Source organism: Nomascus leucogenys, chromosome 24 (assembly GCF_006542625.1).
Source record: "Nomascus leucogenys isolate Asia chromosome 24, Asia_NLE_v1, whole genome shotgun sequence".
Classification (NCBI taxonomy): Eukaryota; Metazoa; Chordata; class Mammalia; order Primates; family Hylobatidae; genus Nomascus; species Nomascus leucogenys.
Window position 1 is genome coordinate 11,607,932 of NC_044404.1, and position 15,949 is coordinate 11,623,880.

The 15,949-nt window shown below is 50.5% G+C and overlaps 1 protein-coding gene across 1 annotated transcript in view; it reads right to left on the reverse strand.

The window, feature by feature from the left end:
- CASZ1 (castor zinc finger 1) overlaps positions 1 to 1,390 on the reverse strand; it is a 160,824-nt gene extending 159,434 nt beyond the window's left edge. The window contains exon 1 of the mRNA XM_030805723.1: positions 1,306 to 1,390. The gene's annotated coding sequence lies outside the window, so the exon portion shown is untranslated. The remainder of the gene's footprint in view (positions 1 to 1,305) is intronic.
- Positions 1,391 to 15,949: the final 14,559 nt, after the last annotated feature.

Below are 15,949 nucleotides of genomic sequence, written 5' to 3' on the forward strand. Positions count from 1 at the left end.
CTCTCCTTTGCCGTTAAGCCGGACCCTAAGTGACCGGGGAATCGGCTCTCTCCCTTTGGTGTTCCCTGCGCCCCCACAAACTACTTTTTTCTCTGTCCTTCACCAGGTGCCTATTTCAGCCCTGTGCCCTTGGATTCAGGGCTCCTCCTCCCCAATTGTTGAGCCCCGAGGTCACCCTCAGCCCACCCTGGGGTAACAGACCCCGCCCGACCCTCTCCCACGCTGCAGAGCCCCCCCGGAGCGCACCACTCTACCAGCCCGCTAGCCCGCCAGCCCAGCGTCCCACGTCCCCGGGCGCAACTTCTCTCCCGGCGCACACAACAGCCGGCAACAACTCGCCCGAACTTTCCCCGGGACCCAGGCGGGCTCCGGCCGACCGCCGGGCAGCTCTGGGCCGGTGCCCCGGCTCCCCGTGCCCTGTGTTGCCAGCCCTTCACCCGGGGAGGCAGGGGGAGGGGTGGGGAAGGGAGTGAGGAACGCCACTTGCCGCGCCTGGAGCAGCGCACTTGAGATAAACTTTCCAGGCACAGATGAAAAAGGGGGTGCCGCTCCCCCCATCTAAGAAATCTCTTGCCTTCGATTTCCTATCGGGGATACCCTTTGGCACCCCGCGCCTAAGCGAACACTGCCTACCTCTGCTGGCAGCACCTACACCCGGTATCCGGGCACAAGAGCCGGCTGGAGGGGTTCCCCACCCACCTCTTCCCATGGGCAAAGTCTTGCAAAGTCACCCCAGGCACCCCTCACCCCTGCCTCCTTCTCTGCCCTGGAGAGCGCACGACCCCTCTGCTGCTGGGGGGTGGGGTGGGGTGGGGGTTTAGGGGGAAGGAGTGATTACCCGGTATTGGAGAGCACCTGCCCCCCCCGGGAACCCACAGCGCGGGGGGCGCCCCCACCCTATTTGCAAAGTCCTGCACTGGCGCCTGGCACCTCCCTCTCTTCTCCCCTACCCCGCCGCCCCCTCAGTTGGAGTAAGTGACCCCCAGGAGGAGCAGCCCTCCCCTCCCCCGGAGCTGCGCGCCGGGCATTCCCCTGGCCACGGCGGGCAACGCGCCGCCCCGCGCCCGGGTGCCAGCCCTCCTTGCCCCCTGCCTCCGCACGGCCGGAGTTGGGTGGCAGCCGCCGATCGCAGGCTGGCTGGCTGGCTCTCTCGCTCGCTCGCTCGCCCGCTCCCTGCTGCAAGCGGCAGCCCCGGGGGTGGGGGGGTGCACCGGGACAAGGGGAGAGACGGGGAGGCGCCCCGGGAGGCCCGCGGAGCTGGGGGGCGTGGGGGGGCCGCGGCGGAGGGAGCGCCGAGTCTCTTACCTGCACTTGGGGCGGCTTTGGGTGACTTTCCAAGTCCGGGGGAAAAATGTGTGTGTGTTTGGGATGGAGCGCCGCGGGCGCGCATGCGCTGCCCAAAGTTGCCGGATCCCGGATTTTTCGCTCCCAGTCTCCGCTCTCGCCCGCTGTGATTATGGAATTCTCCGCGGCCGGGCGGGCGAGTGGGTGGCATGGAAAACCCGGGCCGGATCGTGGGGCCGGGCTCCGCTCCACCCTCACACCCCCAGACCTGCCCCTCCCGGATCCTTCCCACCCACCGCCCGGGCTGAGCTCAAAGTGCGCGCGTGGCTAGTCGCGGCCTGCGGAGGAGCATCTGAGCGGTCGGCCCCCTTTTGCAGCTCCAGAGGCTTCTCCACCCCCCAGCTGAGTTGAGTAGAGGCTAGGGGAAAAGAGAGAAGGGATGGGGGGGTTACTTTCCACCTGTTCTGAACCCCGAGAGAGCCCGAGTTTGGTTCCCACTTTCGACAGAAGAACTGGCTCTTTTGCAAGTTAGAATGTTAGAACTGTGGAACCCAAAGGAACGAAATGTTCTCACTGTTTGATATCTGCTTTGCACTTATTCTTTGCAAGGGAGTTTTTCATTCAATCTATTGTGCAAGAAATAAATCCTTAAGTGAGCAAGATAGGCCGTGCAGAATGAACCTTACGAGGAGGGGCTGGGAGGCAGATAATACATATTAAAACAAGTGGATAATGTTATTTCAGAGAGTGAAAGTATCCATGAAGAAAATAAACCAAGGCAATAGGCTAAAGAGTGTCTTGGGGGCCGGCGTGATGGTTTACGCCTGTAATCCCAGCACTTTGGAGGCCGAGGCAGGAGCATCACTTGAGCCCAGGAGTTCGAGACCAGCTTGGGCAACATAGCCAGACCTCATTTCTGACAAAACAAAACAAAACAGTGTCTTGGGAGAACTAATCCCCCTGCCCCCAGATGGTGGGGGAAGGGCCTTTTGAGGGGCACTTTCATACTTTATTGAAGAAACCCCTTTTTCTCCCATACCCAGCCTTCCCATTTCCCAATTGGTTTGAGGTGGCCACACCAGCTGAGCCTAGTAGTCAGCTTCAGTGCTGAGGCTCTGTAGCTCTGGTCTTGCCTTTCGCAGCAAGCGCACCCCTCATTCCAGGCCTGAGCTACTTTTCCCTTCAGCATAAGGGTGGGATGGAAATATCCAGAGGCATGAAAGAAAGCGAAAACACCCAGATGATGAGATAAGTGAGAAACTGACCATAACAGTAAACGAAATAGATCAATGATTCGTGGAATAAATGAATATAAATTCAAAGTATGACCTACAGCTTCAAGCCCTGCTCAACAGAATGCATTAAACTAAGAGGCAATGGCACAGGCTGATAAACATTGTTGCGGGCTGCTAGTATTTGGAGCCTAATCTGCAAGGTGTCAGGAAAGCCTCTCAGGACCAGAGAAACGACCCAAAACCCTGTATGATGATTGTCTAAGACAAGCATCTTCCGGGATGCATTCCCATGTCCTGCCTTAAACTGGAAGTTAATTGTCCAGAAGCATACGAACACAGACTGGAGACATGATGGCCCTCTGGCCCTGAGGAGGCCAGGATTTGCCCTGTGCCCTAATAAAGCCAACAAATTTGGGAAAGGAAGCTGAGCCATCCCACACTCCTTAGATACTCAGTGATATTTGCTTGTGTTAGATGGACTGGGGAATAAATCATCTCAAAAAACCAGCTCCTCACTTCCTGGAATAGTTCTGGGGATCCGTTCAGGATCTGTCTACACAGGAAGGCCAGATTTAGGCATTAGACAAATTTCGGGTTCATTTTGTTTCCCCCCTCCTTATCCCAATAATTAACTGGAAGCAGCAACACATCGATAATTAACATCCCTCAAAGACCACTGATTGGTTACTCTCCATTGCTGCCCCCACCATCCAAGGCATTCTCAGCTCTCAGGGGTTGGGGGCTCACCCACCATCTCTAAGACCCTTGTGTCTGGTGACTCAGCAGGATGCACAGCCCCAGAGATCTCAAGCCCAATCCTGTCATCCTACAGAAGGAGAAACTGAGGGACAGTGAGGGGCAGTAACCTGAGAAATGGCAAGGTAGCTCTTCTAACATATTGGCTCACGGCTGAGTCCACTCCTGGGGCAGCGTAAAGAAGGGGTTAGCAGCTTGGGCTTGGGGGTGAGACCCTACCTCTCACCAGCTGGGTGACCTTGAGGAAGGCATTTGACCCTTCTGTGCCTCAGTTGCCTCCACAGTAAAATGGGGATAATAATACTACCTACTGCCTGGGATTGTTGAGAAGCTAAAATGAGTTAATGCAGGAAAAGGGCCTGGGCCAAGATATTGATCGATAAATGCAAGTAATTGTCATTGCTCCTTGGGACATCCAGTGCTCCCTTTACTTCTCATTTCTTTCCATTCTCTCTCCATTCCTTCTTCTCCTCTGTCCTTTTTTTCCCCCTCCAACAATAGTCCTTCACTCGTTCATTCATTTGGTAGAGATGGCTGAGCTCTGAGGAAGAGCAGATCTCCACCAGTGCTGGGGAGACAGAGATGAATGAGACAAAGACTGCCCTTGAGGGGCTAGGGAAGAATTCACTTGTCTCTCTGTCCCGCTATCAGGCCTACCCCACTTCCCACTATCAGGCTCACCCCTACCCCTTTCCCACTATAATGCCCTCCCACACACCCTTTCCCACCTCTCTCAACGTCTCCAACAGCCACGTCACCCACCAAACTTTTATTAAAATGTGTATTCCTCCCTCGATGTTTTTCTCAAATATTTCGTAATTCTCCCACCTCCCAAGAAGTCTTTCCACCTCCTCTAAAGGAACCTCATCTCGGGTAGGGAAGGCTGGAAACAGAGGCAAGGCTGGGAGGAGGGAAGAGGATTTGGGGGCAGGGGAAGTGAAAAGGGAAAGCTCTTTTGTTTCTCAACCACCACCCACAATGTCCCCCAAAAAATTTAAGTAAGGGGCCAGGAGAGAGTGGCAACCCCAAACAGCAGCCTCTGATTGCAGCCAAATATCTCCATGCCTTGTTCCTCCATTGCTTGTTTTTTTCACTCCCCACCCAAACTCCCTGTGCAGGGACTGAAATCAGGTGCTCTTTCTCCTCATGTTCTTCAATTTAGCATTTCCTGAGCTTCCGCTAAAATAAAAATCCAAGCCTTTCCCCTGCGGTCACCAAGGTCCTTCAAGATCTGGCTGTCGCCTGTCACTGGGCCTCACCTCCCTCCTTCTCTGCCTGGTTCACACCAACTTCTTGCTGTCCTGGAAAACACCAAGCTTGTCCCCACCTCAGGGCCTCTGCACCTGCTGTTTCTTCCACGTGGAATGTCACCTTTGCAGGCTGCTTCCTGCAAATCAAATGGCATTGTTCAGGTTTCTCCTCCTATCTTACCTCCTCAGGGGGGCTTTCTAGCTAAAGTAGCTCCCAGCCTTTCTTTACCACTTTGTCCTGTTTGAGTGTCCACAATGATTTTGCTTCCTCCTTTGTTCCCATATTTCCTATCCGGCTGCCCCTGCTAGCATGGAGCTTCTTGGAGACAGGGACTTTGTTCTGCATCCCCTGTGTCCTCAGCACCTTGAGCAGTGCCTGGCATAAAGCAGGCCCTCACTCTCTGTGAGTCAGGCACAGAATCAAGATAAGCCAATGCGGTCCCTGCCCTCCAAGTGCCTATGCTGTTGGAGAATGACTAGAAAGGTCCTAGGACAAAGTTTGGCGGGGGGAAGTGGAGCCGATACGAGCTGATACAACCCAGGACTTCCCAGGAATTACCAGGTTGGTGCAGTGGCCTTGATTGAGATTTTTACTCCCTGGCATTTGGCCGGGGGGTCTACAGTGGGGAAATGGATGGCTCTGGCAAACTGTACCCAGCAGAGGAGGTTGCACAGGTGGGAAGGGAGGTGGGTCAGCTAAGAACCCCATCAAAACATCTCTCCAGCCCCCTGCCTCCAGGAAGGCTGCATGTAATCAAGAGCCTTTCCCATTTCTACATCTCCAGGGAAGACCCCCCTACACACACACATAAACCTTTCTCACTCTGAGGACAGAGTCTGCGCCTTTATCTCAGAAGCTCAGGAGCCAAGCACCGTGCCTGGCACCCAAGAGGCTCCCAATAATTGGTTGTGGAACAAATAAAGTTAGGTCTGTTTCAGTTTGTGTAATTGGGAAAGCCTTGAGGGTAATCACAGCTCAGCTTGCTGCCCACAGTTTTTGGTTTCTGGTCCTCTACTGTGTTGGAAAGCAAATTGTACATCAATCACTGATATTTATTGAGTGATTATTATGTGCCTGGCACCATGCTAAGCCTTCGTGATATCTCATTAGACCCACATGACAACCATATGAAACTGTTGCGATTATAAATATACCCATTATACAGATGAGGAAAGTGGGGCACAGAGAATAACTTTCCCAAGACTGAGGCAGGCAGTCTGACTCCCTTGGGACCAGCTGCTTGGGCAGGGAGGTAACAAAAGCCTCACTACTCCACTTACCCCAATGCAACAAGCATTTTTACCTTTACTTGATGTTCATAAAGAGATGAAACTTGAATGTGAGTTGCATTAGGAGAGGAGAAAGGGGAAGCAGAACAAATCTGTTGATCTTATTTCAATCTAGTAAAAGATAAGAGGAAACAAAGAAATTACAGTACAAAGCATTGGATCTTAGGCTGGGCGCAGTGGCTCATGCCTGTAATCCCAGCACTTTGGGTGGCCAAGGAGGGCAGATCACCTGAGGTCAGGAGTTCAAGACCAGCCTGACCAACACGGGGAAACCCTATCTCTCCTAAAAATACAAAAATTAGCCAGGCGTGGTGGTGCGTGCCTGTAATTCCAGCTACTCAGGAGGCTGAGGCAGGAAAATCGCTCGAACCCCGGAAGCAGAGGTTGCATTGAGCTGAGATCGTGCCACTGCACTCCAACCTGGGAGACAGAGTAAGACTCAGTCTCAAAAACAAAAGACAAACAACAACAAAAAACACAAAGCATCAGATCTTGTATATAGTAAGCACTCAATAAATGGTAACAAAGAGTCACTATTTTTTACACTTGAAAATGGTGAATCATGTGCTGGGTTCCTTCTCCTGGGCTGTTCCTCATTTTGTGGTTCTCCTTGGCTGGGGCCCATGTTTTTCTGGCTCACTGTGCCTTGCCTGGTGCTAGCATCAGGTAGGTGCTCAGTAGATGCTTCGTAACTGAAGAGTTAAACAAGTGCCTGAGATGAGTGATTATGGTGATTACTGGGCAAGTAGTAATTTTAAAAAGCTTTTTTTTTTTTTTTTTTTTTTGAGATGGAGTCTCACTCTGTCACCCAGGCTAGAGTGCAATGGCGCAACCTCGGCTCACTGCAACCTCCGCCTCTGGAGTTCAAGCTATTCTCCTGCCTCAGCCTCCCAAGTAGCTGGGATTACAGGCATGTACCACCACACCTGGTTAATTTTTGTATTTTTAGCAAAGACGGGGTTTCACCATGTTGGCCAGGCTGGTCTTGAACTCCTGACCTCAGGCAATCTACCCTCCTCCGCCTCCTAAAGTGCTGGGATTACGGGCGTGAGCCACTGCGCCTGGCCTAATTAAAACTTTTTAAAAGTTGAGTTCATTCATTTTATTTATAAGTGTCTCTCTTGGGAGTCCTGGGGAGGGAGAACAAGAGGGGCTTTTTCCCAAACTCTGAGCTTCGTTCCCAAATCCCATCTGGGTTGGTGAACTTGACGAGTTCTTCCACCCCAACATTCCGTCGTTCTTTTAGCAAAGTATGTAATTCTTTGTTTCTGACTAAATATATAATATGTGGTTTTTTTTTTTTGTAGAAAATTCAGAAAATACAGATAAACAGGAAGAAGCAAATTTAAATTATCTGTAATCCCACCACCTACGGTTGTTAATGTTCTGATTGATGTTTCGGTGTATTTCCTTCCAGTCCGGGATTTTTATTTGTTTGTTTTTTTGATCTTGGTTTTGTTTGGTTGTATAAAATCAGAATCACACTGAACATACTGGACTGTGGGGTTTTTTTTTTTAGTCTGACATGTGTATGTAGCATGAACACTTCCTCAGGTCATTAAATATTCTTTTCCAACATGATTTTTAATGGCCATATTGTAGAGTTGATCATAATTTACTTCCGCAGTACTTCACTATTGGAAATTTTGGACATTGAACTTGTTTCTGATCCTTTCCATTATTATAAATAACTCTAATGAATATCTTTCTCCATAAATAATCATGCACATTCCTTAAAGTGGAATTGTTGAGTCCAAGAGTGTGCATACGTTTCGAAGCCGTTCCTATCCATTGCCAGATTGCCTCCTCCCGGGAAGGTTGTGTTCATTTGCCCTTCCACCAGCGTACATCTCCTGTCTACTCTCCAACCTTTGGTGTTCTCTCTCTGTCTTTTTTTTTTTTTAACCCCTGCTAATTTAATGGGTGAAAGAGTCTATGATTCTAGTAATGAATCCTTATTAGAACTGTGCTGGCCACAAGCAGGGGCTGTTTCAAGGTTTGAGCGGCCTTGCTCAGATCCACAGCCGCAGGCAGGGATGGAGAGAAAGGCAGTCTCCTAGGAACTGCGGCCCAGAGCCTCTCCTTGACAGGTTCTCAGAGGCTTCCAGGACAGCTACTGAGCCCAGGCTTCTTAGGCAACTCTCAGCCGAGATGAGAGAAGGAGTGGGGTCTGTCTCTGTCCTTCAGTCTCAACAAAGTTGAGCTCCCCACCTCCTCCTACCCCTTCATCCACACCTTCCAGAAATCTCTCTCGACAGAAGAGCCTTAGGGATTTTTATGCCATAAATACTACCTGTTTTCCGAGCTTAGGATCCACACTTTGTACCTGCTTTCATTTTCCCTGTCCGAGCTCTCAATTCAGCTCCAAGCAAGGGACAGCTGTCTTGCTCTCTGACTCAACCCCTTCTTTCCTAGTTGGTTCTAATTAATTTACTTTTTCAGGGGTATTTATGTTTACCTCTGCCTGGTAACTACAAGAATTGCAAGTGACTAACATTTCCTTTTAGGAAACATTCCCTAGTCCCAGGGTCTCTGATCTCGATGGCCCCTTGCAGGTTTAACATTCTCTGAACTATCTACCTTTTTTTAAGAAAAAAGTTGCTTTAAATTTCTGGGGAAAAAAAAGGAGGGTAATTCACATTCTCTGCAAATAATTCAGGAAACTCAGTGAAATAACAAAGATAAATATAATGCAGAGAATAAAAAAACACCCACCATCGGAGAGCCAGGTATTTGGGTGTGAATTGAACTTAAGGATTTAAAGAACGAATTGAAATGAAACCCTCCAGATATATCTTTTCGAGGCCCCCTCAGCAGACTGCCTGGGAGATGTGCGTGGATAGGAGTGTCATTCATGCCAAGTGGTGAGGTGTGTGAATGTGATTTTATCTGTGTGGGAGGGAGTGTGTGTGTGCACTTGTGGAGGTGCAGGACTGCATTCCCTTTAAAGAAGGGTCCTGGTCCATGTAGGTGTGGCTGTGCTGTATTTGCACATGGGAAGACTGCTTCTGCTGTCAACAGCCACCCAAATACACAGAAATCCAGCCAGGTGAGGGGCAGGGCTGGCTGATGCTGACATCACCTCTTACCCAAAGATCCCCGGGACAACACCTTAACCCCTCCCACGCCTGCCAGGGTGGGGCAGGCCTGGCCCCAGGGCCTGTGGAACAGGGAAAACCAAGTGATGGAAAAATCGGAGGACCAGCCTCCCCACTGTCCTCAGAGCAAAGCCACACTCCCACAGCCGTGTGGTCCCTGCCACGTGCCACGTGGGCCCACACAGACCCTGCCCCTTTCTCTTCCCTCGCACCTCTCCCAGATCTGATAGCAGAAGCCAAAGGGACTAGTCATGGTGGTGCTTTGTCTTGGGATGCAATCTTGCCAGAGGTTGGCGTGGAAAGGGAACCCGCCCTGGGACTCCGGAAGTGGCTATGCTTCCTCCCGACGGGCACCTGTGCAGGCGCTGGCTGCCACCCATGGCTGGCGTCACATGGAGGGCGGGGCTGGCCATGGAGGCAAGAAAGAGCTGTTTTGCTGATGAGCTGCCCTCTTGTCACACGGGCCGGAGTGCCAGGTCCCTGGATGTGGGTGGGGGAGGAGGAGGACTGCCCTGCTGTGCCAAGCTGGCCCAGATGTGAGCGACAGGCCGACCTGCCTCTCCGCACTCCCCCTCACATATTCACACATCCTCTGTTCCAGCCACATGGATCTCCACGCTACCCTGCTTGCTCCCAGCTCCAGGCCTCTGTCTAGACTGTTCCTTCTGCTCTAAGGCCTTTCGCCCCTCAACTCACCCATTAAGACCAAAACAGGTGGCACCTCCTCTGGGGAGCCTTCCCTGTTGTCCCTCTGCCCCAAATTGGGTTAGGCGCCTCTGTCTGTGCCCCATAGCCCCCTTGTTTTCTCCGTCATAGCATATATTATAACTGTCTTCTCACTAAACACTCCCATTAGACGGTGTGTGTGTGGTTTTAAAATCTATGTTTAAATCATCACTGTATTTCTTTTCTTTTTTTTTTTCTGAGATGGAGTCTCACTCTGTCGCCCAGGCTGGAGTGCAGTGCTGCAATCTCGGCTCACTGCAACCTCTGCCTCCCGGGTTCAAGCAATTCTCCTGCCTCAGCCTCCTGAGTAGCTGGGATTACAGGCACCCACCACCATGCCCGGCTAATTTTTGTATTTTTAGTAGAGACAGGGTTTTGCCATGTTAGCCAGGCTGGTCTCGAACTCCTGACCTCAGGTGATCCACCCGCCTCGGCCTCCCAAAGTGCTGGGATTCCAGGCGCGAGCCAACACACCTGGCCTAATTCATCGCTATAGTTCTGAATTAGGTCACATGGGTTCAAATCCAGCTCTGCTACTTACCAGCAGTGTGACTTTGGGCAACTCCCAACCTCTCTCAGCCTCAGTGTCCCCATCTGTAAAATGGCAACAAAACCAGGATCTGCCTCACAGTATTGTCAGGAGAATTAATTGAGATAATTCATGCAGGGCACTTAGCCTGGATTCACACATAATGACTGTTGTTATGATTATTTCCAGCATCCAGCAGAGTGCTTAGAAAATGACAAGTGAACAAATAGTGTCTCTGTGCTCGATGTGTATGCGTGTTGGGGGATGTGCGGTGTATGTCAGGGCATGGGGGTGGGTAGGAAACCAGGACGTTCCAGGAGGCAGGTCCCGTATGAACGTGTGTGTCCACTCTGAAGGGTAATGGGCTCGTTATTTATGGTCAGGGCTTAAAAAAAAAAAAAGAAAAAAGACAAACCAGTGTTCAGTAATGACGAAGTAATTACCTTTTTATTATTTTTTCAATAGGATTCAGAGGAGTATGGGTCTTGGCTGCGGCTTGGCTTCCTGAGGCTCTGTGCTGTCCCCGTGCTGTCTCCGTGCCCACTGCCCTGCCAGAGAAGAGGCTGGGTGGGAGAGGTCCGAGTGGCGCTCCTCAACGTGGAAGGAGTCAGGGACCAGGGAGAGGGGCCACCCAGTTGACAAAACAAGAACCCCAGGCCAGGCATGGTGGCTCACGCCTGTAATCCCAGCACTTTGGGAGGCCAAGGCAGGCGGATCACCTGAAGTCAGGAGTTCGAGACCAGCCTGGCCAACATGGCAAAACCCCGTCTCTAGTAAAAATACAAAAATTAGCTGGGGGTGGTGGCGGGTGCCTATAATCCCAGCTACTTGGGAGGCTGAGGCAAGAGAATAGCTTGAACCTGGGAGATGGAGGTTGCAGCGAGCCGAGATCACACCACTGCACTCCAGCCTGGGCAACAGAGTGAAACTCCATCTCAAAAAAAAAAAAAAAAAGAGAGAGACCCAGAGGTGAAGTTCTCCCAAGCCCTGGCAAGTTGTCCATGTCGAAGGCGCCAGACCCACAGCCTAGAACATTTAACAGAGAATGGTTCAGAATGAAAAATTAAAGCCCAGAAAGAGGAAGCCGCTTGCTCACCAGTGACCCTAGTGACCATGCAGAGCTAGTGACACAATGAGAACAGAGCCTGGGTCCTCTGGCCCCAGCCAGGGCTCTTTCCCACCATATGACTTATTGAAAATGGGCTCTGCCTGGCCCTGGCACTGTGCCTCAAATTTCAACCAGGAGGGAGGCCTCTTTTCTAGGAGGTGATTTTTTCCAGAGTCCTTCAAGGAGTTGTTGAAGACATAATTTCAGGGTGCCAGGACTCCCAGATGTTAACTAGACTACACTGTGATTGATGTTAGCTATCTAGCAAGTGGCCATCCAAGGTGCCCTTTTCCATTGGCCAGGAAGGGGATGAAATCAGCTTTAGTCTTTTATGCATTTATCCATCTATCCATCCAATAATCCGTCCATCCACTCACTCAACATTTATACATCCATTCATCCATCTATCCATCCAATAATCCATCCATCCACTCACCCAACCTTTAATCTATCCATCCATTTACCCATCTATTCATTTATCTACCCTTCCATTTTTCCATCCATCCACTCGTCTATCCATCCATCCATCCTTTCATCCATCCACCCGCCAATTCATCCATCCATCCATCCAACCCACCAGCTTCTATCTTTCCATTCATCCATCCACTAATCCATCCATCCTTCCATCCACCCAGCCTTTCATCCATCTATCCATTCATCCATCTATCCATCTATGTACCCTTCCATGCATCCACCCACCAATTCACCCATTCATCCTTCCATCCATCCACCCTTCCATCCATCCACCCACCAATTCATTCATTTATCCATCCATCCATCCATCCATTCATCCATCCACATATCTAACAAACATTTGATGAGTGCCCCCATGTTCCAGGCACCTTGCTGGGACCTGAAGTTCTGGGGATGCTGAGATGCACAAAACAAAAAATTGGGAACAGCCAGTGGAGAAAATCCAGCGGCATAGGAGGCGTCTCAAAGACATCTAGAGATAAGTGCAGGTAGATGAAAGCTGACTTGACAGGGAGTCAAGCCCCCTGGCTTCCAGGCCCAACCCTGTCATTAACTTGCTGGAGAGTCTTAGATATGTTCCTTCCATGTTCTCTTTGCTATGGTTTCTTCCTCTATCACTTGAGAAGGTTGGACTAGTTCAGAGGGCAGGCAGACATTATCCAAAGAGCCCCTGGATGAGGAGTATTTTGAGTGAGAGGTTGTAAAGTGCCAAGGGGACAGGGAACAAGAGTTTCTTTGGTTTTCAGTGAAAGAAGGAGGACCAGAAGATTCTGAAAGAAAAAGAAGGAAGAAATGAAGTGTGGGGGGTCTGTCCCAGCTCCATGCTGCTGCGGATCTTCAAACCATTCCTCTGCTCTTCTGCCCTTCCTTGTCAGTCTCTGGATCTGGGGGATCCGATTCCTGATAACTGACAAGGCCCCTGGCCCTTTGTCCTCCCTTCCCCACCTCCCAGCCCCTGCCTCCCTGCAGCTGTGATAACCCACACGTAGCACTTTACCTTCTGGAATTTATTTTAAGGTCTTGGCTTGTTTATTTATTTTATTTAGAGATTTCTCCGTGCTTTGTGGGGAGGAAAATTCGAATGGGGTGATTATGAAATACTATTTCACCTCGCTGTTCATTCACAACAAACAAAGAGAAATGATTGGTGATTAAAAATGCATTCTCTCTGCTTGTTTTCTTTTGTTTTACCATTATGGAAATATTATAAATACTGAATACTAATCTGGACCTGCGGGGACCTCACAGACCTTCCAGAAACCAAGTCTCCTGTTCTTCCTTGGGGCAACTTCATGCTGTCCTCTGGGGCCCCAAACTAGGGCTCAAACCCCTGCCATTGCTCTGGTCCCAGACCAGGCGTCCCTATCACCCTGGGCAGCCCCATTCAGTCTTCCCTGGACTGGGACAAGAGTCTCCTCACCTCCTTCTCCCGGTTCCCTGTTCAGCAGAACATAGTCAAGGAGAAGAGGGACATGAATATTAAGAGCATTTGCTTAGTCCCAAAGTCACCATTCGTGGAGTTTTCCTCCCAGAGTCAGGCTGCCTGAGCCCAACGCCTTGCTCCACCACTTCCTGGCTGTGTGATCTTGGGCTCCTTGCTTGACCTCTCTGAGCTTCTGTTTCTTCTTCTGTAAGATGGGAGTGAAAATGGTACCCACCTCATATGCTTGCTTTAGGGATTAAATGGGATCACAACATCTCATCTGATCATAGCGAACAGAAGTGCTCAGTTAATGCTGGCTCCTGTACTGAGTCATATACCCTCCCCCTTTCTTGGTCTCAGTTTCTCCCTCTGGAAGGTGAGAGCTATGTTGGTTGCCCTCTAAGATTCCCCCAGCTCCGGTGGGGTGGAGTGAGGATGTCCTCACCCACCTTGACTCTCATGGAGACCTTGTTCTCCTTCCTGGGAACGCAGCCTGAGCCTGCCTCGTCGGAAGCCCTGGGCCTCCTTCTTGGATTCTACTTTCTACCGTCTCCTTTTAAGCCATAAAACTGGCGCTTTCCCATTTATTTTCATCACAAACAAATAAATAAGAGTCAAAGCGCCCGATCCAATTGCAAAGTGTTACACTGAGTCCGGATAAACAGCGAGTCCTGCGGTGTCCACATTCCTTTTATCTTTCACTTTATTTAGCCAAATTAACCATTGTCCGTGTCCCCTGCGTGTAAGTGTCTCTCTCTGTCATATAAAATACAATCACGCTTGCTTGCTACATGTTTCAGATACTTTATCATTAACATCAATTCCAGCCAAATTAGGAGTTTCTCCCGACATAATTGGCCTTCCCATTATCCAGCACTTTATTTTTTCAAAGCACTTTCCAACCATTAATTAGTTAACCCTTAGGATGCCCCAGAGCCGAAGCTCAATGTCACCCTCCCCGCCTCCTAGCTGGGAAGAGGGGATGGGGAGGGGTCAGGTGGTTTGTTGGAAGTCACCCTGGATGTGGGAGCTGGGGGCTAGGGTGGGACCTTGGAAATCCTCCCTCTAGCCTCAGTTCCTGGCCTCGGCTGCCACTGACTTTAATCTGATCTGAGGCAGGTGGGGGTCCCCAACGCCTTTAAATTTGATCTGAGCTGGCAGGGGTCCCCAACACTTTAAATCCTCTAGATCTGGATCCTCACTATGGTTCACCAAATGAAAGAGGGAGCAGAATAAAAGATTGGCTGGATGGCGGTACCACCTTTGCTGGGCACCCATCAGTCAAAGAGACAAGCAGGTGCCATATGTGGGAGGCCCAAACCATACAAACCGTGTGTTTGCCCCCACCATCCACAAGCACCCACGGAGTGCCTAAGAGGTGCCATATGCCATGACCTCCTTCCTCCAGAATGTCATGAAGACAAGTGCCTTTGGTGTGACGGTTATGGTCACCAACAACCAAAGTAAGGGAAGGCTTGGGGGCCATCTGGAAAATGGAATCTCTCTGGCACCGTCCCAGAAGTGTTTGGGGCCCAGCTCGCTCTACAATTCTGCCAACCCTATTCCCTTTCCTGGCTAGGGGCAGTCATGGTCTTAGTGGGTCCTGAGCTAGGTGGGCAAGTTAAAAACTTTGGAGCAGATGGCCTGGGAAGATTCAGGGGGAGCCATCTGAGGAAAACAAAATGATTCATTTCTTAGACATGGTTCTGGCTCATCAAGATGAACTCTGCCTACGGCTGCTAGGGACACACTGTCGAACCACCAATATTTTACATTTACGGCCTCTCCAGAGTCCTAACTTCTTTAATGATTTTTTTTTTTTGGTCTTAAAATACATGAGCTGGCTCCCACAGGGACATTGCCAGGAACCTTCAGAGAGGTTTTCCAAGAGGCTCGTTAACTGGAGCATGGTGGGTTTTGCAAATTCTTCAGTTTCAGCAGTTTACCTTCCTACCAGCTGCCTGGAGGCTGGGGCCACATGAGCTAAGGCAGCCTTGCAGATAGAACACCAGCTACCAGCCTGGGAACTTTCCCCTGCCTCCCTCCACTCTTTCCATGCTACTATTCTGTGTGAAATCAGACTGCAGCGAGCTCTTTCAATCCAAGGAATAGACCTGCTGAGGCAACAGAGCAGAGCTGACTTTGCGGTCTCCACAGTCAGACACCCTGGGGTCTGAATCCCAGCTCCACCACTTACTAGCCGTTAGACCCTGGGCAGGGTGACATCTCCAAGCCTCAGTCTGTCAACTGGAAAATGCAGCTGTTGAGAGGGCTGAGTGAGATGAAGTATGTGAAGGTCTTAGCACAGCGCCAGGCCCGTAGTGAGTGCTCAGCGTGCCTGAGCTATCATTTTGGTCAAGGAGCAGATTGTAGGTTTTATTGTGAAGTTCATTCCTCCAACCTTCTGCTTTCATTTTGTCTCCATCTCATTTCTTTCAGACCCTGGGTCTGAATATGTAAGCAGGGTGATATGGTCAGATAACACCCTGGTTCTTAAACTCTGCATTTCATGGAGGGGAACAGACACAGAAAGGAGGAGAAATCTGGTTGGCCCCAAGTCCCCAACCTGCCACCTGAGACAGGTTACCTTCCAGGTGGCCCTCATGCTGCAAGGTCAGCTCCCTTGCCAGTCACCGCTAGCATCATGAGAGCAGGATAATGTGTGGCCCATCCAGGGTTGTAACCACAGGTCCTATCCACGCGCTTGGCTTGCAGCAGGTGCTTTACTGCTACCAGCTGAATACTTAAATTGTCCCTGGAACTGCACTCTTCTTCT